Raw genomic sequence first — 25792 nt, 5'->3', positions numbered from 1 at the left:
GACCTTTACTTCATAAAAATGACTGGGACGAATGTTAGAATCATAATTTTAGCGAGACTGTTTGGTTGATAAAAAAAATGTACACAAAGTTGTTTTTTTTAAATTATACATTTGGAAGAATAACGTTTTCTTATACTCTACGTTGGTTATTTGCAAAAACTAAAAAAATAGTAATAAAACATTGTTTTTAAAATAACTTACTAAAAGTCCGCCTGTGGATCAGAGGTAAATTTATTAAATAAAAAAATTAAATCCGAGGTTAGGTTCCCCACGTTGAGGGGCCGGCATGGCCAGGTGGTTAAGGCACTCAGCTCGTAATCTGAGGGTCGCGGGTTCGAATCTCCGTCACACTAAACTTGCTTGCCCTTTCAGCCGTGTGGGGCTTTATAATGTGACGTTCAATCCCACTATTCGTTGGTAAAAGAGTAGCTTTTATTATTGTAGATTTTTATATTAATTACTGAGAGGAAGAAACAACAGACCAAAGGCAGTACACATCATAAGTTAGTGTGTTCCTCGGGCATTGTGGAGAGCTTGAGGCCCTCAAGCGGTGGGTGGTGATGACTAGCTGCATTCCCTTTAGTCTTACACTGCAAAATTAGGAACGGCTAGCGCAGATAGCCCTCGTGTAGCTTTGCACAAAATTCAAAACAAACCCCCGCGGAGAACACAGCAAATAACTCAATTTAGCTTTGATCTAAAACAAATGCTTATTAAAATTCTCTGATGCCTGATACTGAAGAACATTTTTATATCATCATAAAGCACTATAACTACACCCAACCACCGAATTAGATACCATTGGTTCAATTCAATTTTATCAGCTTCACTCTACATTGAAATTGTTCTTAACTTTCGTGAATCATTTCTTTAGAGTATAAAACACAATTATAAAATAGTATTCCTCATAATCGGGTTAAATGTCCGGACTTTAAAACAAACCAACCTACAGTTTTTCTACTTATTGTGACAAAACTGTCAAGCTTATTGTAGATTTTATATTAATTACTGAGAGGAAGAAACAACAGACCAAAGGCAGTACACATCATAAGTTAGTGTGTTCTTCGGGCATTGTGGAGAGCTTGAGGCCCTCAAGACTCTACTTGTCTTGTGCTTATGGATAATAAATGCTTCCGTTAAACATAAAACGTGATTTTTTAACAATTAAAGTAAAACTGTTTATTACATTATTTCCAAAAAAACCAACAACAAACAGAAAGATAAAATTAGTTGATAAATTAATATTAGTGCATAAATTTCAATATCAAAGCACACTGTGCACATTTCAGTACGAAGGTTTATGTTCTGTCTTAAAGCTTAAATTTACTTCTAGTATGTTACCTTCCTTGAAAAGTAAAATATAAATTTGTTTGGTCTACTACCTCCGATACCAGCAATAGGCTATACAACGGCTCACTGTGCTAGCCGTCCATAATTTGGAACGGATAAACAAAATGTAAATCAGCTAATCAACAGCATACATCACTCGTTTGAGCTAAATTAATCGATTACTGTGATTCGTACGTTACTTCTAACGCTATCACGGCCTCAAACCGCGGAGCGCGACTACTTGTGCCGCAACGGAACTTGAACCGAACAGTGTGTATTTGGATTTTCTATCCGACAAACTAATAACTCAGGTCCGACTTAATACATTTGTCACTTAGTTTCTCTTGTAACTAATTGACTTTTATAATATAATCATTATTATTTGAAGGAGAACTTCAGTTAAAAAGTATTTATGCTTCCATGTATGTAATGGTTCTATTGATATATTTCACTTAGTAATATTTTAGCATGTAAAACTATAAGAATAAATCAAAGTAATTTATTTGTTTTCCAAGAAAAGTTAAATGCTGAAATATTTTATGTTAGGTAAAGAAATGTTATGACCTCCTAAAAGTCATTAAAAATATAAACTTCACCTATCACTTAAAGTTCAAACAAAATATACAAAACTTCATTCTGAGTATGCTTTAAAGGCCAAAAAATTGCAAGAAACAAACACTAACAGATGAAATTATTAGTGCTTAGTTTGTTTGTTTTTGTCATTCATAATTTAGCAGTGTAAGACTAGAGGGAAGGCAGCTAGCCATCACCACCTACCGCCAACTCTTAGCTATTCTTTTTACCAATGAATAGTGGGATTGACTATTACATTATAACACCCACACGTCTTATTTGGTGTAACGGGGATTCGAATCCATCAGATTATGAGTCAAGCGCCCTAACCACTTGGCCATGTCAGGTCCATTAGTATTTAATAAAATGTTATTCAGTTGTTTGTGTGCTTATATATGTATGTGTATATATATATTAGAGTATTCTTTTCTTTTTCTACCAAAGATGAAACTGATGCATTTTTTTATTAGCCACACCCTCTACTACAGATTGCAGTTACACCAATCCAAAGCTCATCAGCACAGTCTGATCACCAAACCAAAGAAATAGAGTTACGCCTCTTATAACGGTAAATTGTATACAATTATTAAACAGTTAGTCCACTGTATATTATCGAATAATAAGTTAGTGGAGGTGTCATAATATTAATCACGTAAGTAAATTAAGTTATTATATGTTGAATTTAAAAGAACTTAAAACCAATAAATATTATGTACACTTCACTATCATAATATCACTAAGTGCATTTCTCTGATCTGCTGACACAATTTATTACGTTGAGCCTTGAATAGGCGAAACTGCAGTACACACAGTAGCTGTGGTATGACCAATGAAATTATGCGTTAGACCTCTACGTCACAGCTTAGTTTTCAATTTCACTTTGGGATGAAAAAAAAGAGAACTCTGTAACATATATATATAATCATTAAACAGTTGGTCCACTGTATAATATCGAATAATGAATTCGACTAAATGTAACAAAGTTATTCAAATACTTAAATTAATTTAGGTTACTGTATGGTGAGTTAAAGAGCAATAAAAATCCGTAGATGTTTGTTTGAATGCTTCTCCGTTTTTAAGTGCAAAGTTTCACATTTGGATATCTGAGCTGTGCCTACTTCAGCTATCGAGCTTTGATTTTAGCGAATAAGTCATCACGCTTTTTGCTGGTATAGATAAATAAAGCTTAAATAAGGAATTATTTTTCCATCATCAACATCAATAACGTTTTAGTTTGTTTGTTCTTGTTGTTTTCAGATCAGGTTAAAGACTTAATTGTATCATGTTATTCTCACAATACAAAGACTCTGATACGTATGTTTCTACCCCTTCAGTTTCATTACTCATGCAGTTAAAAAGTGGAAAAAAGAATCAGAAGAGAAAATCCTTAAATCATGTTATATTTTTACCGTTTATTGTGTCCTTATCCTATCGATCCAATTTTGATAAAATGAATAAAGTTCGTTCTTTCCATGTTGCTATGTTTAGAACTATAGTAACAATTGATAGGATTACCGACTTCTTACGGTTAGAAAGTGTTTTGCAAAATCCTATTATAATAATAATATGATATAGAAGTCTAAATTCCAATTATTTTTACTTGTAAAGCGTAAACACTTTATACGAGTTTCACAGAAACGACTGGATAATTTCCTATTTAAAGGAGAATCCCGAAGTACATTAATAAAGATATAGAGGTTTCGAAAATCTTACAACCCCATATATTTTTATCTGGGGTGGCCTGGCATGGCCATGTGGTCAAACCGCTCGGTTCACAATTTAAGGGTCGCAGGTTTGAATCCCTGTCACCCCAATCATGCTTGCCCTTTAAGCCTTAGGGATGTTATAAAATAGTAGTAAATCCCACTATTCGTTAGTGAAAGAGTGATTCAAGAGTTGGAAGGTGGGTGGTGATTACTGTCTGCTTTTCTCTCGGTTTACGCTGCTAAATTAGGGATTGGTTTATTCAGATAACCCTCGTGTAGCTTCACGCGTAATTCAAAACAAACACGCTTTTATCTGGAGATTTAATCTTGATTATAACATTTTAAATATGGTTAACTACAAATGTTACACTAGAGAACGGGTGAAATTTTGTTGTAAATTTAATAAGCCATGTAGCAGCTGAATTACGTTCTCATTGTGTGCAGTTATTTATGAGCGACATCTATAAACTTGAAACGTAAAGCTAGAACAACAATAAAATATATACGATTCATGAGGCTTTGTTGATCTATTTATAATGAACCACAAAGTTACAGAATGGACTATTTGTACTGTTCTTGACACAGATATAAAAGGCCATTTTTAGCGTTATAAGGCTTTAGTCTAGTCTGAACCTAAATTTAAAAAATGTCTCAAAATGTACTCACACAACATGCAATATAATTGTCAACCTATAGATACAGTATATGAGGAGTTAGTTAATACTTACAAATCAGACGTTGAGATACTTTTCGTGTTACCAGCTTCACCACACTTCTCAGAAGAACATTCTGTTTCAATGTTCTCAGTCTGATTTAACTCTGTGTTACTTCCAGTTTTAAGGGCGCTTTCTTGCCTAGCTAACTATAGTACCAAGACAAACAATATTTAAATGTCGAAATAAAACTATATCTTTAATATAATCAGAACATTTGTTAACATTTATATTCATTTCTTATGTTAGAAGTAAACAAATATATGGTCTACATTACGAATATAATGCATATGAAGTGGATCAGAACCTGTACTGCCCGTCACATTTTAATTAAAGATTTCGATGGGACAGTAATGATAATTTAAACATGAATAGATTACAACTGACAGTTATTGGTGTCTTCATTAGGATTCGGTCCATGTTTTGGACCAGCTTCAGCGAAGACTTTTTCCACCCTTTCTGGAATCGTTATTTTGTTTAGAGTGTTACTGAATTCTAGGTATTAACCCTTGTTACTTTGTTACTCCATAACTCACAATAACGGATTTTAGTTTTAACCCAAGTATTCCATACTTAAATAATTACACATGAGTAACTGGCTAAATAATTACATTTATGAGTTTAATGATAATCACATGAGTAAATGACTCTCAGTACATTAGATATTTGTATACCAACTCCATACACGAAACTGATTTACAAATAAGTTAATTTTAAATGAGTGGCTATTGCTTGAAAAAGTTCGTTGAGTGACAACGTTTCATTTTACTCTCATAAAAACCTACGAAAGTAAAAAGACTCAAGTAGGTCGAAAATTCACACCATTTGTCTTCAGTTGAGATTCATCTGTTATGTCTTTTAAACAACAGGATAAAGTACCAAAAGATTATTTTAATTCAAATCACATAAAACTATTGATCATTTACACGCAAGTCTTAACAGATTATCTTAATCCAACAATTCGATACTTTAAGTAAAATAATGATCCATACACGAGTAATTTACCCTTAAAAGGTTTTCTTCATCCAACTCGTCCACACATGAGTAGACCCTCATGAACTGTGGAGAGCAGGAAGAGAAGCTACTGAATAGCGAACTGTCATCAACGTCATCCATCTCTTCTGACTCTTCCATTTCATGGTTGTATCTTTCAGCTCTTGCTATAATAGTAATAGAAAAATTTTTTTCTTCTAAAAAAAAAGTTTCTGTTATCTTAAGATGAAATGTTAAAAGAAATTACTTCTTTATTGTAGCAATATTGATTTGGCTTTAGTTATTCGTAGCATATTGTTTGTTTTAAATCATACCAAATATATATTACAAAAATATTTCAAAAGTAACGAATTTAATTTATTTTCGAGGTCATATTTAACACGCTTTGAAAATGTTTAGTAAACTGTAGTCATTCACAGAAGTAAAGCAAAAACATTTTTTTTTAATTTCGCCCGCAAAGCTACACGACGACTATCTGCCCCTAATTTTGCAGTGTAAGATCAGAGGGACGGCAGCTGTCATCACCACCCACCGCCAACTCTTGGGCTACTCTTTTACCAACAAATAGTAGGACTGACCGTCCGTCGCATTATAACGCTACTGCGGCTGAAAGGGTGAGTATGTTTGATGCGACGTGGATTCGAACTCGACACTCGGATTACAAGTTGAACGCCCTAACCCACCTGGCCATGCTGGGCCCTCAAAAACCTATAATATATATGTATATGATGTCATAGTATGCATTAGAAAGAATATAGTAAGTTTTTATCAATTTCACAGTATCCTCTTCAGGTTTTCTACAATCATAATTTTATAATACCAATTTTTCAATTGTCTTCTTTCATTTTCTAGTTTCAAGGTAGAGGTATTTACCTGATATTGTGTTTTATGACACGGTTTCTTGTGTGTGTGTTTTTTTTCTAAATGTGTAGGAAAAATACAAACTTGTATTTGCCTATTCATGAAAATTATTCCATAAAACACTATTTCTGTTACAAAATAAAGGTTAGGAAAATCTCGTATGTGAAAACATTCAGAATATTTATCTGACAAAACGTTTTGTTTCTTTTTATAATTTTGTGCAAATCCACACAAGGGCTTTTTGTGTTAATCGTCTCTAATTTGAGGTAAGAGGGTAGAGGAAAGGAAGCCAATCAATACCATACACTGCCAGCTCTAAGACTACTCTTTATCAACGAAAAGTGGGATTGATCGTAAAATTATAACGCACCCACAGCTGAAAGGATGAGCATGTTCAGTGAGGAAATTAGATCCCGCGAATCACAGATTGCGAGTAAATCTCTCTAACCACCATGCCATATCTGGTTTGGCGAAGGTTTTACACATGAAGTAAGTGTGTCATTATGACTGGTTTATGTTTCTATTCATACAGTTTCCATAACTAGTATCGACAACCATTTCCTGTATGGACCGAGCTTATTGTGCTTACAATTTAAGAGAGTGAGTTTATTAGCTATCTAGTCCAAAACCCCAGTTTATAGATTATTGCTTGTTTAAAATATTTCAAAATTCTAAAGAGAAAGAAAAACAAAAGTCTAAAAATTTCATTTCATGAGAAAGTTGTTTTTTTTAATAATTTTCACATCGGAAGAATACTAAACATAGTATTAAATTAAATATTGCATTTTGTAAACTATGGATAACACTGCAAAACAAAGTTTTTACTTCTTGAACACTGTTGGGTGTTCCTTATAGACTTTTGGCTGCTGATCACGAAAATTACATCCAAACTTGCCCATCATATACCGTTTCATTGAAATCTTCAGTTTCATCAGGACATTGCTAGAATGGATAAACGATATCAAGGTTTTGTTTGTTTGTTTGTTTTGGAATTTCGCACAAAGCTATTCGAGGGCTATCTGTGCTAGCCGTCCCTAATTTAGCAGTGTAAGACTAGAGGGAAGGCAGCTAGTTATCACCACCCACCGCCAACTCTTGGGCTACTCTTTTACCAACGAATAGTGGGATTGACCGTTACATTATAACGCACCCACGGCTGGGAGGGCGAGCATGTTTGGCGCGACGCGGGCGCGAACCCGCGACCCTCGGATTACGAGTCGCACGCCTTACGCGCTTGGCCATGCCAGGCCCCAATATCAAGGTAACAGGAATCCGTCAATGCTTGCTGACTGCTGTTGGACACTGCAACATGATGCACCGGACATTGAATACAAATGAAAATCAGGAGCAAAACACTTTTAATTATGTTGAACTTAATAGCGTATTAGAAACATAAACGCAATTAAATACGTTATTGCAGATAAACAGCTAACTATTTCTCAGAGTTCCTATGTGATGAAACAAAACCAAAACTATATTTGTGCATACCCACCAGGTACCTGTCACAATCAGCAAAAAATTTTCAGGAAGCAAAACTTTCCAAAAAAATTGTTGTGCAGTGTAATTATTCCTTATCTATTTTAAAACCTATTTGTAAATATATACATATTTATATCAGCATGTTGACAAAAGAAGGCCCCCCGTTAGTACAGCAGTAAGTCTGGATTTACAACGCTAAAATCAGGGCTTCGATTCCCCTCGGTGGGCTCAGCAGATAGCCCGATGTGGCTTTGCTATAAGAAAAACACACACACACAAAAGAAGATAGGCCATTTTACACATACATCGTAATTTCAATGATTTCACGATTTTTTTTTACTAAACCTGCTATATATGTATAAACATTAAGTATTTAAAAAATGAAGAATTGTAATTTTGACAAACAGAAAGAACCATCTCACATGAGTAGTTAAAATAATTATTATAATCGCGACCAACACAGAATATAACATCTCACGTGCATAAAACTTTATATGAGTATGGATAATTTATAATTTGTTTAACGGATATTCTCACATGCATTCAGCTTACTATCAAAGTAACTCGTGTCTTCCTCATGGCTAAGCTGAGGCACAAACTCTGCTTTCTGACGAAGAAGAGATTCCCAGTCCATGCCAATGAAGAAAAGATGCTCTTTAACTTCATGGGCGCCTCCAGTCCCTAGCCGATCGATAGGATGTTGACGTAGAAGGTGAGTGATGAGGTCTTTAGCATCATCCGGAACAACCCAGTCTACCTCATCCGGCCATTCAACTTCATCTAGGAAACAACAAAAATATAAGTCTTATATTAAAAGCCAAAATGAAATTCTTACTTTTCAAAGACAAACGCAAATAAATCGAAAAGAATCTAGAAAAATAATGATATACAACTGATTCTCCCTGCAACTTTTTTATCTCTATTTTTCTTATCTAATTTTTACAGTACACTCTGTTAATATTGCGGGTTAATTGAAAAATAGGAAAAGATTAGCCAAATTAAAGTGTAAATCACTGTAACGTTAACACCAGGCTTTCCTACCCAAAGTTAGAATTAATTTTAACAAAACTGTGGTAATTTTATTGACAAAAAAGATATATACATTTCTATATAGACGCAAGTTTCTGTTAACTAATTCTGGTTTCTGGAGAGGCGTCAACTGTAATTACTTTATTTTGCTTAGCTTTTTTTTTCTTATCTTCCCTTTATAACTTTTTCTGATTACAATACTCTGATCAATAGCAAACATTGATCTCAGATTTACAGATTTTGTTTATCAAGCTGAGAAAAAAATAAAAATGAGAGGAACTTGAAGAACTTTAGTAAACATATAGATTTAACTATATCTACATATTTTTAACACTTACAAAACCGGTATAAATAAATGAAGAAAGTAAGTCAAGGAAAAACGCTTGGAACAACAGACAAAGAACAGAGAATAGCAAACTGATTAGAGAGAAATGAAACCTAACAGAAACGTAAGAGACGTTATAGAGTAGGACTTACAGATATACACATGTATTTACCATTGATAACGTGTGCAAATAATTTCTCAGGGGTTTCACCAAAGAAAGGAACACATCCAATACAAAATTCATATAAAATAATTCCCATAGACCACCAGTCCACTGGCTTACCTGAAATATCATTATTTATAAATCAATAAACAGGTTGTATTGAAAACGGTTATTCATACTAATCAGCATTTCTATAATAATGTGTATGCATGATTCAATGCTCATCTCTTAATAGAGGGCATACCATTAGTATTATTGCTATTATGTTTTAACACCACATTCTTTATTTAGTCCCTTATGGATTTTCAAGAATTAGAATAGTGTATAATAATATTATTTCAACTACATTACGTTCGACATATCCACAGTATGGTTGAAGTGCTATTATTACACACTGTTCTTATTCTTGGAAATTTCTGATGATGACTAGCTGCCTTCCCTCTAGTCTTACTCTGCTCAATTATAAACGACTAGCGCGGATAACCTTCGTGTAGCTTTGCGCAAAAATAAATAAACGAAAAAAATTGCTAAAGAACTAAATAAAGAATGTGGTGTTAAAAAGATAAGTATATAAAATAAACCTAATGCAAATGTTTTATGACAAATATAACTATTAATACTCACACTTTACCAGCTTGGAAAAGGTGTTCATACCAAAATAGTTCTTCAGTTTGTCCTCTCTATCTTTCCTGTTTCTTCAGTCACATTGTGTTTTTTGTAAAGATGTTTCGGTTGTTGTAATTTTTCCAGGTGAATGTCTCAGATTTTAAAAAGATTTGGCTTGTAACGTTTACGTTCACTTCATGTTACTACTCGGCCCTATATGTGAAGTCATATAATGCTATGAATTGGGTTTCGATACCTACTCGCACTGGGCACAGCTCAGAGAGCCTGTTGTGTACCTTTGCTCTCAACAACACTTTTTTAAACACGTGAAGCTTAGACATAACAACCGCTTTAAGTAAACGTTCGCTACTGGTATGCAATTCATTTCTCAGAAGACTTTTCATTCACATGTATTTTCATGTAAGGTTTGGATACGACATTCTCATCATGTAATTGTTTCAGGCATGAAGCCTATTTTGAGAGAATGTTCAATTAGAATATGGGGTCTCGTATGATCTGATGGTTAGGGTACTCAATTCGCAACTTGTAGATCATAAGTTCGAATCCCTTTACTGAATATTCCTGTCCTTTGAGTATAATGTTATAATGTGCAGTCAATTCCATTTTTCGTTCACAAAGAGAGCCTTCCCTCTAGTCTATGGTTTCTAATTTAGGGATGACTAGCGTAGACGACCATCGAACAACTTTACGCGAAATTCAACAACAACAACAAAAAAAACAGTTAGGACACGTGAACGTCTTGAGAAGTATGAATAAAGAACGATGTTTAAAGGATCTGTATTCTTTTTCTAATGGAAAAATAATATGTATACATGATTAAATGTGTTCATTTTTAATATTATTCTAAATAAAACTTACATATAAAAATTGATGTTGAATATTTCCAAATAAACGTTACATATATATCGTATTTTTCAGTGTCTCCAACATTTTGTTCCGCCCTCTATTGAGACAATTATTGTTGAGAAAACAATATGGATAGAACTATCTTTATTTGTTTTTTGTTTTTGAATTTCGCGCAAAGCTATACGAGGCCTATCTGCGCTAGCCGTCCCTAATTCAGCAGTGTAAGACTAGAGGGAAGACAGCTAGTCATAACCACCCACCGCCAACTCTTAGGCTACTCTTTTACCTACGAATAGTGGGCTTAACCGTCACATTATAACGCCCCCACGGTTGGAAGGGCGAGCATGTTTGGTGGGGTGGGGATTCGAACTGGCGACCCTCGGATTACGAGTTGAACCCCTTAACCCACCTGGCCAAACCGGGTCCCTATCTTTATAAATAATTAAGATTCCAGTTGTGAATGATTTGTGTTTATTAATCGTTTAGCCAAATGTTACATAATATACTACCTGTGATGTACCCACCACGAATCTCGGATTTTAGCGTGATAAGCCCACCCTCAGTTCTCAACCATGGGGCGCTTCTGAATAAGTAAGTATACATAATACGTTAAAACTTGCAGGAAAATGTTTACGCTTTCAAACAATTTTTTCAGCTACTGTCTATAATTTGATCTACGTCTTTATACATTTCAGCACCATTAGAACTGGAATAGCTAACGTGTTCTAATTATTATTACTACAATTACCAACTTTTTAATCAAAGTAAGGAATAGGTATTTGCAATAAAACCTATCAGCACAAATAACACTAGTGTAATTTCTAAATCTGATAAAAGATATATCATAGTCAATTTGGGTAATATGGAATATCTAATTAAAATTGACAACAAGGGATTCGATCACATTTGTGAAGTTTGACCATAATCCTAATGGCACTAGTAAAAATAAAATTACAAGGATATCCTTGAAATTAAAAAACTTATAATGCGTTACTTCAGTCTATAAATCAGAAATTACCTCATCAAAAACCATTCGAAGGTTTTTATGGCCCTCCCAAAGTACACACAAAAAGATGCCTATCAAAACCTGTTAGTTACTCTACGTTTGGTTTTAACAAATGGTTAATTATTGTGTGTAGCTGTTGTTTTCTAATATGTATTTTTTTCCTTTTCTTATAATTACTTATCTGTTATGGTAGCAACTTTTTTGAAACAATAAATAACCTATAGTTTCAAATAATAGAGTTTATTATCACACTTTGTCAGGTTAATTAGTTGGTATTTTTTAAAAGAAGTTTACATTTAAGGAATATACTTTGAAAGACAGTTTTTAATTTTTTAGTGAAATACAAATCCTAAAGTTTAACAGAAGAGTTTAGTGTATTAGTATGTGAAAGGAGTCGCGTATAACAAGATCTATTTAGAAGAGACAATAACTTTAAGAGCAAATTTAATTTTTAATGACATTTCAAACAAGTTTTGCTTTCAAAAATTTATATATATATATATATATTTAAGTTAATAAATTTTGAAACTAAATGTAATATTTGTTGTTGAATGATTAGTTTGATGGTGCAGCCATGAGTTCCAGACTGGCTCCTCCTCGTTCCAATGTTTTTATTTTGTTTTCATGAAAAACAATTGTTGGAGATTGTCCAAAGTATTTAAACAATTATATTATCAATAGTATCTAGATGATATTTTACCATCTTCAGGGGTCAAGATCACTTCCTCAGTTTCTGAAGGATTTATTTAGCAAACATAAGCGTATTAAATGTACAGTTGTACACCAGCATTATCATAGACGTGTGTCACTAGACATACTAGTTTTCATAACTGTGATAATTTTAAATGTGAAGTTTATCTAAACAAAATTACCAGCCTTTATTTTAACTTCATAACTTACATATATATATATATATATATAAAAAGTTTTAAGGACCAATGACTTTTACAATAAGAATTTGAAAGCATCAATATTTATTTACGGTTTTTCTATTTATTTGATTGATCAATTACTTTGTGACTATATGAACAAATTGAACTGTATTAAACTACCAACTTATGACGTTAGAATATTTTTCAGTTTTTATGCTTTTATCATATATCATTAAGTATTTTATGTATGTTAAAAACAACTACGAAACATACTTTCTAATGTGCTCGACTGTTTTTATAACTGGGATCTAACTTTCATCATTTCTTTAGACATAGGTACCACACTTCATTGAAAACATGAAATGTAATTTACCACTTTACCTGACATTGTTGCAAGTAATATTATAGTTCTACTACAAAAAACGTGTTGACATGAGTGAAATAACATGCAAATTTAAACTGTTCTAAAAATCAAGTGTATTTGAGCACGTCCTAGATGAGCATGTAAATTTAAACTGTTCTAAAAATCAAGTGTATTTGAGCACGTCCTAGATGAGCATGACGAAGTTATACAATCAAATTATTTCAAGATCTTAAAAAAGGCCAAAGACAAATAGAACTTATACTGAGGCTCTGAAAGTTTTTTTTCAGCTTTTTATTTGGATAACTTTAAAAACGTTTTTATCTATTTATAAACTATTTAACTGAATTAGTTTGAAATAAAATAACCTTGAACTTATTAATTACATAATTATTAATCTTTATTTTTTGATTGATGTTTCGATGTTCTTTGTTAATTTCTTCTGCAAATCCTCAGATAATAGAAACAAATTGAACAAACATTAAAGTTAATTACAAATAATTTATCTTTTTCGAATTACTCTACATACCATATCCTTGTCGTAATATCACCTCTGGTGCAATGTATTCTGGTGTTCCAATCACTTGTTTATCGTTAAATAGTTTAGTATCTCGGTCCAAACATCCTTCGTAAAGATTTGTAGCCACTGTTGATAAAACCTTATAAATTATCATCGTGTTAGAAATTAATACACAATTATTTAATCGGTAGAAATAAATACAACGTGTTAAAACCAAAATCATTTTATATCAGTAAGAACACTGTATCTGATAATATAATATGTACATAAATTCAATACATTTAAAACAAACCGTTAATTTCCAGCAATTAGGCGTACAGTGTTATGATAAACACTCGTAAAATCTGTCGTAAAATATTTTTCAGTGTGTTCATAATGATAGCTGAAACACCTGAAGGATTCTACAAACGTTTTACTGTTCCAGTGTAAAATGTATGTTATTAGCGTTATTCAGCATTTAATTTATTACTTTTCAAAACTTTGAATTCTAGGATATTAATCTTTCGAATATCACCTTAAGAGATCTTTTTTTATTGTACCTTTACAAATAATCTTATAATTTTAAATAAATCAATGGGTCTGAAATAAACGATATGCTTTAAACATTTTTGTTTATTTATATTTTACGAGGTAAGAAGAGAAAGTTAGAACTTTCCAGTGTGTTTACAGAATATCCACTGTGGAGAATTTACCATCCACACAGAAAAAATCTTTCAGACGTTGAATTCGTGTTTACTTTGTAGTTTTCCTCTGAATGTTAATAAAATCCCATGGTTTTTAAAATATTCAATCGAAATTATTAACATCACTTTTTACATGTGTGAAATTATTTTTGTTCGGAACGTTAGTTATAATTGTATGTGCTTGTAATATTATACAACTCTCCTACGTCCCCCTCCCATGGGACAGCGGAATGTCTTTATTTTACAACATTACAATTAATTGACTCCTCTACGGTGGACGTAACAGATCTTCCGATGTAGCTTTGCTATAAGAAAAACACACAAGCATCCTACTCCGAAATACTTTCTCAAATTATACATTTAATTTCCCATAATATATTATCAGATTATTTGAAAGATGTCTCAATCAGCATCAGGGATGTTTTTAATGGTCGCTTATTTATGAAAAACTGAATGAAATATGTTTACATATTAAATAGATTATATTGATGTACTTACAGTTCATTAGTCCAATTTTTGAGAGACCAAAGTCCGTGAGTTTTATGTGACCCATAGCTGTGATAAGAAGACTGAAACAGTAGCATATAAAAAAATTTGAGAAAATATTAAAGCTGTATTATATCTAACAACGTGTGCTACTCGAAACAGTCATAATCATAGAAACAGTGAATAATACGTGTAAATACAAATATTAAGGGAATGCTTCCCCTTTATTGTGTAAAATGAACAATACCAGAATAAAGTCACATGTTAATCCTTTACACTACGATTAGCTATCATACAACGAATCAGGTTATGCTAAATTATCCTAATTATGATTTCTTTCTTATATAGTTCCAGTATAAAAATTATTAATGCTGAATGGTGTATTTGAAAACATAAATAAAACGTACACCAATCAACTTGTCTAAATTGTGAGGATTAATGTCATGCAGTTTAGATAAATATTTTACACTGATAAACTTGTGTTTACCATGAAAATAATGTATACTTCTCTAGCAAAATGAAACAAAAAATACTTATTGCAACTATTCTTTGTGATTCCCCTATGTGTACTTCCTGTGAGTTTCCGTATTTATTTCAAATACTGCGAATTCTTAGTGTTAAGATAAACTGAAAATTATAAACACCATCGTCAATTATTGGATGCTATTACTCTAAAACAATTATAGTGACATCTTTATTTTATCACAGTATTCGATAGTGCAATCACACAAACTTCAATAGTTTCAAGAGTTGCTTTTTCTGTCACATATCATTTTTAACTCGACTTTACAAATCGTTTATTTTGTTTTTTTAAATTTAATTTAAAACACTGGTCATAAACATTGTATCAGTGTCAAACAAATTATAAAGAGAACAAAAAATTGCTGGACTGTATATCACTACCTCAATATAAAGTATGCCATAATTATTCGTTTAATGTTCTAACATCTATATTTTATCATACTCCTTTAGTTGTACAGAAAATACTCAATAGATGGCAACACTATAAAGTGTTTGGTAAACATTAATTTTTAAGGTATAGTGCTACTAGAGAGAGGCTAGTTGACCTACTTGTCAGGCTTAAGATCCCTATGGACAATGCCGTAGCTATGGAGATATTCAACTGCTAGTACCGTTTCCGCAAAGTAAAATCGCGCCATATCTAGAGGTAGAGGCCCCATGTTCTTCACTAAAGTAGCACAATCTCCCCCTTCTACGTATTCCATCACCATACACAGATGTTTCTAAAATGTTGGGAAGGAAAATATAAGCACCAAGGTATAATACTACACAAATACTAAAATCAGGGGTTCGATTCCCCTCGATGGACATAGCAGACAGCCTGATGTGGCTTTGCTATAAGAGAAACACACACACACTCACTACACAAGTAAAAATGTACGATACACAAATGTTGGGGAAATTACTTTTGAAAAGAAATAGTGACTATTAAAGGCATGTTGGAACACTCGATATCTTCTTATAAAAATTTGTTTTCTTATTTCCACACGCTATAACCCCACTGAATGACACCCGCTGGCACAGCGGTAAGCTCTACGGATTTACAACGCTAAAATCAGGGGTTTTGATTCCCCTTGGTAGACTCAGCAGATAGCCCGATGTGCCTTTACTATGAGAAAAACACACTCCCCGTGAATGTTTCAAGTGTCAATCAATCATATATCTATTTACTTACCTGATTATCTATTTTCTATTCCTTTTCTCTATTTTGTTATTAATCAATATGTTGTAATGCTCTGAAAGATTATTACGCACATTTATCAGTTTGTTACTTTACACTAAACTAACGTAAAACTTTGGAAACTAAGAAGTTTATGCTTACAAACAAAATAAAAACAAATTATAACTTCTAGTGTTTATGAACCACAAAATAGCGAAAAACATGCATTAATAATTTAAATAGCACAGTAGGAATGTTTTATTAACTTCTATTATTGAATCTTAGTTTCGATAAAAAGAAATTAAGATTACTCTTAACGCTTGCCAACAGAAATTATCCCGGTGTGAATCAGCTAGGAAAATGTCAAAGTGTATCATGTTGGAAATGTTTTAAATAAAAATAACTACGAGTAGTCTTTATACCTGACGATGCTACGCTAATCTGGCGAAATCATATATATTATAATTTTATATCCGACAATAAACAAGTTTTTAAGTTTTAAAGACAATTACGGGTTTTTTAATCACAACTTTTATGGACAAAAAAACATTTGATTTACATAATTAATATTGTAACTCAGAAACATTCTAGATATATTTTGGCTTTTAAATATTTTTAAGATTATAATTAATGTAAGCTACTGAAAAATTTTACAAATCTTTTGATGGTTTTGTTTTTTAATTTTTTTATGATCTATGAATTTCGTGCTTAAGATAGGTAAATTTTTGCGTATACGATTTATAAAAAATCAGTTGGTTACATAACCAACGAAATATTTATATAAAAATTATATATAAAAACATGAAGACACTTATTTTATTTAAGGGCAAGATACATACCAGGATATCTATGTCACGTCCATCACGGGTACCAAACTCTTAATTTTAAAACCATAATGTTATAAATATTTTCACATATAATACTTTATAGGTAATTTGGTCTGACACGTGTAACATATTTACCATTATACGTTTATTTTGATACCTACGTTTCTTTCAGTATAGTTTCTCTTTTATGCATATGACGTATATTGTTGGATGTATATTCCGGAAGTCCCGCCTGTGCTCTAACTTTGTAGAAGATTCTTGACAGAAAGAATCAACAATATTCATTTTACGAAAATGCTAGTGTGTTAAGACTTTGTTGGGCGTTCTAGAAATTCGCTTAAACTATACAAAACAACGCGCCAAGAAACATAAGATTTTTCTTAATCAGCTACAGTCAGTGTGCTATAGGTCTCGGAAGCTACAATTGTGATTAACGCCTATTAATTGGAAAGCTACAGAATTTGACCAGAAACGTTTATAGGTTTCGAATATTACAAACCGTTTAACTTCAGTCGGTTACTTTGGACGTTAGAATATCTCCGCGGTCATTGAATATCTTCATCGATAAGAAGTCAGCGGTGTTAGGATAGCCAGAAAAAGACAGCGTTGGCTTAAGCAAGGTGTGACAATATTAACTCAGAATTAATGTGCTCGTCGTGAACCTGAACGTCGATAAAAGATTCAGTTCTAGACCAGATAGTGTAGTTTGTAAAACTCTTGTATTTAAACCATCATTTGTAACAACTGTTAGTAATAACCATTGTTATAACACTTTTTTGTATGTTAAAAATATTTGTGTTAAAAAATAAAATTATGTGTATCAATCTTGTTCGCAAATATCACAAATCTGATACATATTAACATGTATTTAACTTATAAGTTCAAATTTCTAGTTATTTGAAATTGTCATACGTAACACGTATGTAAAAACGCGGAAAAACAGTAACATTGAATTTATTTTAAAATTTTATTGTAAAAATATTAATCAGTTTTGAATTTAACACACGAAATAAAGACTTATTACAGAATTTCATTTTAAAGAAAATAAGCTGAAATTGCTAGAGAGAGAGAAACAGACATTTTAAAACAATCTGATCTTATGTTCTTTAAATTATTACAAAAATCCGACTCAAATATCTCTAACGTTAATGGAATTATCTTTCGAATTCTGTTGTACTGAGCATCATATTGTTCTTACGGAAACATTTTAAAATAATGAAAATAAAGAGTTTAAGTAGTAGTGATTAGCGTTCCTGCACTTTGAAACTGAGAATTCGTGGTTTCCATCCAGTTGCCGTAAATCTAATCTCGATTTGCATTTTAGGGACGACAGGAGTAACCGAAAAGTTGGCGTTGGGTACTTTTTCCTAACTGTCTTCTTCATAGTGTATTAACTCAAGATTATGATTGAATATGCAAATATAATCTTTCCGTAGCTCCACGATAAAATCTGAAGCAGACGAATTTTCCAAGTATATGATGGAACTGTCGTCTGGTTTCTTTGAGAGTTCTTGTACTACTAAATCCTGATGAGGTCATAATGTATCACTGCATCTAATAAAGCCGCAACGGCAAAATGTTGGCAAACTAATTTTTTTATTATTATCTGGAGAAAAAAGATCGTTTTCTTTATAAGTTAGATGGACAACTTTTCGAAGCTGAACTACTTCACAAAATAAGAACCCCTCCTCTTCAAAAATAAAACCCGACAACGTCTAATAAACAACTACTTTCCAAAATTCTAGCATCACTTGAAATAAGAATACTGTTTCGAGAACATTTAAAACAAAACTAGTTTTAGTGACTTTGATCACATTCTCTTAACTTTTTCCCGTATATGAATATATATATACCTTAGTTTCGAAGGTACAAAACATGCCAACGACGAATGGGTTATCGGTAAAACTCATGATATCTCTTTCGGCAAAAGCTTGCTCTATCTGGTTTCGTAAAATGAGGTTCTGTTTGTTGATCTTCTTCATTGCAAATCGTTCCCTGGTTTCTTTATGCCGAACCAGATACACTGCGCTAGTGGAGTTAAAGATATGTATATTTGTACATATACAGCTTTGTTTTAAGATAATGTATACGTGTATATAAGAAAAGATAAAATTTTCAATATATCTTTTGCCTTATTAATTCTCTAAGTACTTTGATTGATTCCAAAACAAAAAAATACTGCTCATGCACATAAAGAAAGGGATATTGCACAGATGCCTTAAAAATAATAAGTTACCCATAAGCTCCGTTACTAATCAATTTGATAGTTTCAAAGCTATCTTCGGAAGGGGGTCTTGTTCTTTGGGTTTCTGGTAATGAGGCCTGTTGAAATGAAGAAAATGAAAAGTCTGAAATTAACTGGAAGGAAAAGCAAGTTAGAAAACAAATATTATAGTATCGTTGTTTATCGCCAATATAATTAAAACTTTATCCAAAATACACTGTACCAGAGAAATAGGGTAAATTAAAAACACTGAGCTCGATATACAGTATGGAATATGCTAAGTTATTAAAACACTGAGCTCGATATACAGTATGGAATATGCTAAGTTATTAAAACACTGAGCTCGATATACAGTATGGAATATGTTAAGTTATTAAAACACTGAGATAGATATACAGTATGAAATATGCTAAGTTATTAAAACACTGAGATCGATATACAGTATGGAATATGCTAAGTTATGAAAACACTGAGATCGATATACAGTATGGAATATGCTAAGTTATGAAAACATTGAGATCGATATACAGTAGGGAATATGCTAAATTATTAAAACTGGAAGAGTCATATATCAATATAAAGTGAATAAATGAGAAGGATTTAAAAACCTTTGCGTTACATATTCATTTTGTCCACCCTAATGCGAAAAAATTATAAATCGATCATATCACTTAAAATATGATCATGTCTAGAAATCATTTAGTATCAGTAATAAAATTTGTTAATTAACGACAGTGTGTTTTTCTTATAGCAAAGCCACATCGAGGCTATCTGCTGAGCCACCAAGGGGAATCGAAGCCCTGATTTTAGCGTTGTAAATCCGTAGACATACCGCCGTACTGGTAGGGGGCAAAATATAGCGTCCCATGCCGGGAATAGAATTAATTAACGACAACTATTAACAAAGAAAATGTTCTTACTAAGGACGTTAAGCCTAAAATGATAACAATACAGTCCTAGATATACTGAAACAATAAGCTTATGAATAAAAATGTTAAACCTAATTAGCAACAGATACCAATCTGTCAGTTATCAGTTCATTTATTTACATCAGTTTTTCAAAAATATAATCTTATCATAAAAACGGGGCCCCTAAATGTATATCTATAATAACCTGAAAAAGGATATAAAAAACAAGAAATATTAGTAACATATATGTAATTATAGTGCGGTGAAAATATGAAAGGTATACCCAAGATAAACGTATATTGAAAGGACACACCTCAAGTTGTTCTTGTATAATTTTGTCCAGACGCTCAGCATCTCCAGATTCACCAGTAATAACTTTGCTTGTGAAATCTATAGAATTGACAGATTCTAGAATTATTTACCTGAAATTTTAAAACACTGATCTTCTTAAAAATATCTTTAAAAATGTACACATAGAACCAGTTTAATTGTTATTTCTTTTACATACTAAGTTACATTTGTCAACGATCACAAACAAATAAAGTTTGAAGGTGTATGTTAAACAAACAATTCAGTAAATACTTTCAGACATCAATAGCACAAAACTTCATTGGTAGCATTCTCTACTATTGTTATCCTAATTAATATATAACTCGTTTATCTTTGTTCAGCGAAACAAATGTTGTTCTAGTTTTAATTCTAAAAAAGTACGGTCCACCTGCTTTTAAAAACTTACTAATATCTGTAAGATACTCCACAACTTACCGGCCCAGCATGGCCAAACGCGTAAGGCGTGCGACTCGTAATCTGAGGGGCGCGGGTTCGCGCCAGCGTCGCGCCAAACATGCTCGCCCTCCCAGTCGTGGGGGCGGTATAATGTTACGGTCAATCCCACTATTCGTTGGTAAAAGAGTAGCCCAAGAGTTGGCGGTGGGTGGTGATGACTAGCTGCCTTCCCTCTAGTATTATACTGTAAAATTAGGGACGGCTAGCACAGATAGCCCTCGAGTAGCTTTGTGCGAAATTCAAAAACAAACCACAACTTACTAATACCTGTAAGATACTCCACACCTTAAAACATTTTTTTTATTTGAGACAAGTAATGACTGCAAAACGAGACTGTAAAGAAACGTACCAGCAAGGGGGTCTCGGTTTAGTCCTAGTTTGGTAATAATGTATTGTGGCATATCAAATTTCACGCCTTGGACGACTTTAGCTTGTCCTTCAACGGCTTCTAACAACCTATAAAAATCTCCTGGATCAAACTCCTGCAAATAAAGAACCGTTTCCAACAAATAACATATTTTAACTTTAGTCTGGTCTGAGCACATTATCATTTCCATAACTTATCTTTTCACCTGAACAAGAGGAATGACTTATGACCAGAACTTATGAACTGCATATTTTAGCTTTACATAATTCTTGTAAAAACGATACTGATTAAACCATACATTACAACGTTCTTTATCAATAGCTTCTAATCAAAGTAATCTAGTAAATAATGTAGCTATAATTTAATATACCATTCACGTAATGATTAGAATGCACAGATTAACCAGTTGGGTACTCTTGCTGTTATCGACGATTTCGACCGAAATTCAATTTCTCAATAGCATATCGCTTACCTTTAACTGACATTCTGTATTAACTTTTGTAATTATTTCTCGCTAGTGTGTTTTGCATTTGTTATTCATTATACCATATCTCCACATTAAAGATAGACATATTTTATTTTACAATAATATCAAAATAGACCTCAACTGTTTTCTTGTATAACTTACCAAACATTCCAGTAATCTGGCAGGTCTTGAAACTATCAGTAACAAGTTCTTGATTAGATTTCTGAGATGACTGGTTGCTGTGGATGACTTCTCACGACACTAGAACAATAATAATGCCCTCAAGTGAAATACTGTAATTACGTTTTGTAGCAACCCAGTGGCACAACGGTAAAACTGCGGACTTATACTGCTAGATACCGGGTTTTGATACCCGTGGTGGGAAGAGCATAGATAGTTCATGGTGTAGCTTTGTTCTTAATTACAAACAAACAAAAACTTAGTAAAAAACAAAAACAAGCGAATTTATTTTTGGATAAAGAAAAAAATAACAGAATGCTTTTAATATTTCAAATAATTAACATATTCAGAAGATTAGTCGTACTTTATTTAATCGATTTGTTTTATTTTATTTGTATACAGTGGTGTGTCGCCATAAATGCGAGATTGGTGTCACAGATGGCCTGCTTAGTATGTTCATATTTGGTTTCCTGAGAATTGTTAACCATTCAACAGTATAATGACGCCATGGAGAAATTAATAGAAAATTATAAAATAAGATTATTAAACGAAGTACAACCAAAGGTAAAACGTTTCGACTTTCAACGTGCTTCAAGCAAAAAAATCTCGTACAGCAGAGTGATTAGGACAGCAATAGGCTCCGAAACCACACTTTAACTTAATCTGGAGCAACACATTTATTTGCAAAATCAGGGTTGTGTTTACTTAAGAGAAGCCTTCAATTGAACAACGTTATTGTGATGAAGTTGGACACATCTTTTGGGTACCACTATCACGACAATAACCAAGATTTTGAAATTGATAAACTAAAAGCCACACCCCTAAAATCGGTGACTATTTTCGTTACTAAAAATTGTCGACAAAACCTGGAACTACATCAGTCACTTTCAACAACAAACGTCTTAATGAAGATGATACGGATACTTTCTCTCATATATTTGTTTTAAAGCTGTCTTTAATATCCAAACCCATGTACAAAAAGGGATCTGAAGAAAGTTTGTCGAGATGCGAGATTTAAGAATGGCGCCACCATATTTTGTAGATCGTTCTTACAATGGAATCCGCGTCATCGTCCTATGATCGACGATGAATAAAGCTGTTCCAAGGACAACAAGAGATCTGGGACATTAATATGAATAAATTGCGGCTAACTGAGGTGAGAAATAACCAATCGTATTTCCAATTGTAATAGTGAGTTCAGATATGAAAATAAAAACTATACACGCAACTTATACGACACAATAATTTGTCTAAATCTAGGAAATTTATTTTACTATCTTCCAAAATAATCTAACCAAATTACCATCTTATAAATCATTATGAATTCCAAACTGCTAAAGTTTTATATATTTACATCTATAGTACTTGAAGCAATCAATAAGTAAACGAAAAATTCAGATTATTACCTCAGAGTAAAGTTTTTCGAGGTTTTCTGACATTTCATGAAAGTAACGGGAAGTCACGAGTTTCTCTTGCGACTTTTGGAGGCAATCTCTGGCCATTTCCATGACTTGAAAGTGAGCGAAACGAGTGACAGCATCTGAGTTGCGATCTTGGTCTAACTGTTGACTATCTTCAATAAATTTCTCTAACCTATCTTCCATTTGACGTGTGGCCTGAGTGAGATACCATGACAGAAATAATTTCAAGATACTCCACATAAATGAGATGTTTTTTTAATCGATTTGTAAGTATGTATCATAAGCACAAAAGTCATTCATAAAAAACGAGAAATAACCTGTAGTAAGGGTCAGTAAAGGTGACCGGCAAGAGTTTCTCGCAATGATTTCAGTCCACTAAGTCGAGTTATATACTTCATAAGAAACATTTGTAAATTGATTACTTATACTACAACTTATATAAACACATACACAAACATTAGTAATTACAATATAATCAACATATTAGACAACCACTATTTAAACCAAAACCTTATTACGTTAAATAATATTAGTATGCAAACCTTAGGAAATCTTTCCTTGTAAACACTATTCATGACGATAATATCATCTTCCATCCCAGGAGATCGCACAGGACTGCTGACCAAGGAAAAATGAAAATTCAGTATTACTGAACTACATTTGTTTGACGTACTTTGTTTAAAGATATTTTACTTCTATTTATAACAGTCAGTGTTTTATTACACATGATAAATGATGCATATCTTTAAATTTTGCATGACAATCGAAAACAATCATTAAGTAGCTCAGATAATTAAGAAGCTGACTCCATTTTATTCAAGATGCTCTTCAACTTCTGCTAACTTAGCAAAACCACCATCTTTTTTAAACGTTTCAGAAACCACCAGCTTAATGATGAACATTCTGCTAACTTAATAAAGCGACCATCTTTCAAAACGTTTCAGAAGAACACTAATTTAATTATGAACAGTCTGCTACCTTGAAAAATCCCCATCACACCAAATATGCTCTCCCTTTAATCCATGGAGACGTTATTATGTGTTGATCAATCCCACTACTTGTTGATAAAAGAATTACAGTGGATGGTGATGACTAGCTGCATTCCTTCTAGTCTTAAACTGCTAAATTAAAGACGACTAGCGCACCTAGCCCTCGTATTGCTTTGTAGATAATTAAAAACAAACAATTTGAAGAATCAATTATCCTTCAAAACGATTCAGAAAAACATTAACTTAATGATGAACACTGCAACTAAATTAATATGTTAAATATATTAGAAAAAGCAACAACATTTTCTATGTTTATTGAAATATCTAATATTTTTGTAGGATTTTATAATTTGATTGTTAAATGATCTAATGTATTTTTCCTTGCAAAAAAGAATTTGGAGATTCCAAAATGACCTGTATATAGTTTGTATAACTCTTTAGGTATGGGAAAAGTTAAGATAATTAGAAATTATGTTATGTGATGAAATATTTCGATTTACTATAGGAATTCCTTTCTTTTTCAGATCAAAAGCATCTGTAGTTTAAATTGCAAGAAAATAATTAGAATTAACAAAATTTTAACAAAAATCAAGCAAACTAAAAGCCATTATAATTTCAAAACTCCTGAATAAAACTTCCACTTTTAAAATATCAGTTGTTTCTATTTCAAAATACAGAGAAATATTTTAATTAAATTCAAAAACCTTTCATACTTTTATTATTTGTATAGGGATTAAAATATCACCTTAAACTTCTAGACCTTGATCGCAATAATGGCGATTTGTAACCATCCTCCTCTATACCTGGAGTGCTCTCGTTGCTGCTAAGTCTCGGTAGGTGGCGTCTTTCTTCTACAGCAGGATGACTAGGAAGTAGTTGATACTTTTCTTGAGAGGTACAACGAGACTGAAAGATATTCGATAAGTGTTACAAGTACGGTCTTAGGTTAGGAAAGAGAAACTGTCTGACTTGTTACATAGTAATAACATTCTAAAAGTATCACGTTAATGGTAGCATTTAAACAAGTAATTAAACTTAAACAACTCGTGCTGTTATTTTAAGTTGATTGCTCAAACAAATAAAGTAGTTTTTTTAGTTTGAATTTCCTTTTGATAATCAAAACTATCAGGCCTGACTAACAGATAAAAACATAAGTTAGACTTAAATTACATACTTACTGAAACGTTAGGACTTTCAGTTGTATTAGAAGTGTATCCGGAGGACGGGAGGGAAGCAACGGACCATCTCCTAATCTCTCCTCTGTTATATATATCACAAAATACTTAATATACTTGTAACTGAGAAATTATATTATTTCGGTTACTTGTACTCCAGCTTACATGAAGACCATTAAGAAATATTTTTGCATA

The 25792-nt window shown here is 32.5% G+C and overlaps 1 pseudogene across 1 annotated transcript in view; it reads right to left on the bottom strand.

The window, feature by feature from the left end:
- LOC143223249 (microtubule-associated serine/threonine-protein kinase 3-like) overlaps positions 1-25792 on the bottom strand; it is a 122582-nt pseudogene that overhangs the window by 8016 nt on the left and 88774 nt on the right. The window contains exons 6-21 of the transcript XR_013012786.1: positions 25601-25682; positions 25168-25328; positions 23976-24051; positions 23419-23628; positions 21995-22093; positions 21349-21481; positions 20527-20603; positions 19317-19402; positions 18934-19108; positions 15644-15816; positions 14585-14655; positions 13413-13529; positions 9181-9291; positions 8207-8434; positions 5327-5481; positions 4337-4470 (exon numbers count right to left, since the gene is read on the bottom strand). The product of XR_013012786.1 is annotated as a microtubule-associated serine/threonine-protein kinase 3-like (transcript). The remainder of the gene's footprint in view (positions 1-4336; positions 4471-5326; positions 5482-8206; positions 8435-9180; positions 9292-13412; positions 13530-14584; positions 14656-15643; positions 15817-18933; positions 19109-19316; positions 19403-20526; positions 20604-21348; positions 21482-21994; positions 22094-23418; positions 23629-23975; positions 24052-25167; positions 25329-25600; positions 25683-25792) is intronic.

This window comes from Tachypleus tridentatus, chromosome 8, assembly GCF_004210375.1.
Source record: "Tachypleus tridentatus isolate NWPU-2018 chromosome 8, ASM421037v1, whole genome shotgun sequence".
NCBI classification, from domain to species: Eukaryota; Metazoa; Arthropoda; class Merostomata; order Xiphosura; family Limulidae; genus Tachypleus; species Tachypleus tridentatus.
The sequence above is the reverse complement of the archived record's forward strand: the minus strand, read 5'-3'. Positions and strand labels throughout refer to the sequence as shown.